Source organism: Neomonachus schauinslandi, chromosome 12 (genome assembly GCF_002201575.2).
Source record: "Neomonachus schauinslandi chromosome 12, ASM220157v2, whole genome shotgun sequence".
Classification (NCBI taxonomy): domain Eukaryota; kingdom Metazoa; phylum Chordata; class Mammalia; order Carnivora; family Phocidae; genus Neomonachus; species Neomonachus schauinslandi.
Window position 1 is genome coordinate 58,536,562 of NC_058414.1, and position 4,267 is coordinate 58,540,828.

At 38.4% G+C, this 4,267-nt stretch overlaps 1 pseudogene; it reads right to left on the minus strand.

The window, feature by feature from the left end:
• Positions 1–3,176: 3,176 nt before the first annotated feature.
• On the minus strand, positions 3,177–3,663 carry LOC110579917 (annotated as a pseudogene).
• Positions 3,664–4,267: the final 604 nt, after the last annotated feature.

A 4,267-nucleotide genomic window follows, 5' to 3' on the forward strand; every position in this document is an offset into this window, starting at 1 on the left:
TTCTCTGCAGGTGAGGCTGTTTTCCATGGGGAGAAGGTAACCACATTATTGAAACACTGACATGGTCTCTGGCTTAGAGGGAGCCCGTTTATTATCTGATTGCTTTAATTTAATGTGGGGAACCTGGCTGAATGGTTGCAAGAGTCGTTCTTACCTCATTTCCTCCCTTTCAAGGGTAGAAAGAACAAGTGACCTCCTCTGTGAAATGAGGGGGTTGAACCAGATGTCCTCCAGGGGCCTTTTGGCTCTGACATTTTTTGTGGCTTTGGATTCTCTTCTTGGGCAATGTTCTTTGTTTTCCAGTGCATTGAATAGGTCCAAACATCTCTACATGCTTATTCCAGTTTTTGCTGCCAGGAAAGCAAAAGGCAAGGTCTTACATTTCAGCAAGGCCTTGCAGTTTATAACATGCTTTCACATATGCGGTCCTTTATAAAACCTTCACAAAAATCATGAAGGACTTTCGGATGAGAATGAGACCCAGGGAAGTTGAATGATTTGTCCAAGGTCACACGGTCTGTAGAAGCAGGGCCTTACAACAAGCCTTTCTATCAGTGCAGTGGTGTTTGCAGTTGGCCTCCCGACCCAAGAGGACATGATGACATTATAAGGATGCTCGGTTCCTTCAGAGTTGATTCTGTTGGTTCTGATTAGGTCACGTGTACAGCCCTGAACCAATCACTGTGGCCAGCAGAGAGGAAAGCTTCTGATTTACCCAAACCTAGTCACAGCATCTTCTTAGAAGTTGGGAGGGGATCTGCTCCCCCGAACCACATAGCTGAAAATGGGAGTTGGAGAATTAAGGAAGTCATCAGATGAAGAGAAAATAGATGGTGTGCAGAAAAATAAGAAATTTCCCATTAATTGCAGAGAGAGCATTTTTCCCAAAAGGCACTTTGAAAATAAATTTAGAAATGTTTTATTTTCTATTTTGTCCTAATTGAATTGAATTTTTGCAAAAGGAGTTTTCCCTCGAACTGATATTAGCTAACCAAAAATGAACTCTAGGGTGGTTGAGGAAATGGAACAAGAAAAGCTCAACCATTTCAAGCACCAGGATTTCTGGAAATCCATATTCATTGAGTGTGTTTGGGTCTCAGCTCAAATGAGACAAACTCACTCTTCTTTGGGACCTGAAATAAGGATTTGGAGCTCTTCCAATCAGATCAAACCAAAAGACATTCCTCAGACATCTTACATCCAGGGGGCCCCAGGGACAGAGAGGGGCTTGGGTGGCCATGCTTCCTGCTTTTTCCATTTGACCCCATCATCTAATTTTCTGTTTCTTGCCCTGTGATTTCCAGAGTTTATACCTTTGAGACATTGTTCTTTTTGGGCGTGTGTCATTCAAATCCTCTTTGGCTTCAAGAAGTTGCCCAAAGGGTTGTTTTTTAAAAAAATTGTTTTTGGATTATATCCTGTTGACCAAAACTTTCCCCGCAGTTGTCATGGTAACTTTCATACTGCAAGAGCTAGATGTTAGCCTAGAGGTTTGACAAGCAGATGACTTCCAGACAGGGGCTGATTTAGGACTTTTGGGCTGAGGCACAGGGCTTTTACTGTCCTGGAAACTAGTTTACATAATTATTAAATCGTTTGGATTCAAATAAGCTAACCTCTGAGCCAACCATGGAGTGTCTCTACAAGGTACTACTCAACTCATTCAATTATATTCTTCAAGTTTCAACTAGTAGCTGACTAGTTAGCCCTTGGATGTGGGGGAAGGAAAAGTTGTCATGTTTGTAAGTTGCACATTTTGTAATATCAAACAATTTTCACATATACATGAAATATGATATGAATATTTTTTAGGCCGCTGGATGAATATCAAACACTAGAATTATAAAATTTTTATTTTTATAGAAGTATTTTAAAAGCTTCCACTAAATTTTCAAAAAAATTAAGTATAATTTAAGCTTTTTAAAAATAACTTTTCATTAAAAATGCTGATATTATTAATAAATTGTTGTCTCTTAATAGGTCATTTTGAATATTTAGAAGAAAAATGATATTTTTGGAAAGCATATATAAAAATATACTTAAATTTTCTACATTAATATTTAATAATTCGTATTTTTGGCAAAATATATTCAAATTTTGGATATGTTGAATGCCATTACATTTTATATTCTAATCCTTCAGAATTATTACTATCTATAGGACATAATTTATGTCAAATTATTGATTATAACAACCTAGTTAAGTGATGTTACTGAAATGAAGGCAATAAATGTTATTGAAATAAATACATAAAATTATGTATGTCTTTATTACAACACAGTGCATCAACACAAAACTCACATGTGCACAATAATAATTAAATTCAATTGTCTTTGATATTTTTCTAGCTTTAAGTCATCTAAAAGTCCCTGTGTAAAAACCATAGCTTTACACGTACATTATATACATTGTAAAGGTACATATGTCAAGGCATGGGATAAAATAAACTGTAAAAGTTGGTAGCTGAATTCACAAATTTGAAATGTTTGAACAGTGGCATGTGGGCCTACTGTGTTCTTGCACTCCAGGCCCTAGAGCTGTAAGCTGGGTGTGCACACACACTCAGGTCTCCCATGGGGACCAAGCCTCTGGCTTGGTCACTTGGCTAAGGTGGTAACTACTAGATCTCTCTATTGGGAACACACACAGTTTTCCCCCTGTATTTAGTTAGTAATCTATGGAGTGAGACCTTGCACATTGCTTTAGAATCCATTGATAACCTTTGCCAAATTAGTTATTAATTTGGGGACTAGAAAAAGATGATTTTTCCAATTCTATTTTTGCTTCTACATTTATTAGATGACATTCTTCTGTAACAAAGAGCTTTCCTTCCTTGATATCCTTTGCCCATTTTCATTTTCTTTTAATTAAAAAAATTTTTTGAAACTGCCATTGTGGTCACCATAGAAATGCACCTTTCCGATCTCCCACTGTGGGGAGTATAACTGACTGACAAGCCCAGCTGCTGCCTTTTGGGTTTTTTGTTTGTTTTTAGTAAACTCCATCTATACCCAATGTGGGGCTTGAACCCACGACTCTGAGATCACGTGTTGTATGCTCTACTAACTGAGTGAGCCAGGTACCCTTTTATTAGGATTTTTTTATTACTTTTATTAGTTTTTCATTTGTTTAAACAGTCTTTAGGTCTTTTTTTTTTTTTTTTTTTTTTTTTACACTTATCCTGCCATGAATTCGTAGGGAATGGGTTCCAGCAGCTCAGGGTCCTTTCCATTGGTTCTCACAAAGTGTGCTTCTCTGGGTGGAGCAGGCTGGCACTTCCATTGAACCCAAGTACCTCTCTCTTTGGCTTCCTTCTTTTTCTGATCATATTCCTTCACATACTTCAGGAAGCTATCTCGGCTCTTTGAGTGCTTAATATGCTCAATACTTAAATTAATTCTCTTGGCAAGAATCCTGCCTTTAACTTGTTTGTTTACAACAATGCCAACAGCATGCTGGGTAACACCATAGACACTTCCAGTGTTGCCATGGCAACATTTGTTGGGCCTTCCTTTTTGAACAGTGCCCATTACCTCGATGTCTACAATATCACCTTTCTTATAGATTCGCATGTATGTAGGTAAAGGAACAACTCCATGTTTTCGAAAAGGCAGAGAGAACATGGTGGGTACCTCTCCTCTTTCCCTTTGTGTTGGTCATTTTGTCAAATTACTGGGAGATGGTGGTTCCAGCTGAAAGGAATTATTTTTATTAGTTTATTTTTATATCAGCTGTGCCTTGTGAAAGCACTTCCAAAGTTACGCCAAAGTCATGCTTCCCAACGTTGATTCCAACTAGTGACTGGGCATGGCAAGGACACTTCCTGCAAGACGGTGACTCCTTGATGGGTGACCTTTGCTCCTCACTGGCCCAGCTGAAACTTCCTTACAACTGTACTGCAGTCCAAGCCTCTTCCTATCCACCCCTGCTTCCTCCCCCTTCTTCCCAGGTGCCAGACTGCGTCATGGTTCCCTCCAGGCATCTCCCTAATACATTTCTTGCATGTTTAATCCCATCTTGGCTTCTTAGAGGACTGAGCTAACACAATCATAAAAACCAAAGTATATCAAACACATATATACACTTTATATAATAATAACGATGTGTGAATCTGCCACCCAGGCTATGAAATGGAAAATTACCTATACCCCTCCTTCCTCTCATTCACTTCAAAGTGAACCACTGTCCTAAATTTTATATAATCATTCCCTCCCTTTTTTGTTTAGTAACTTATAGATGTACTCCCAAGCAAGTCATGGTTAATTTT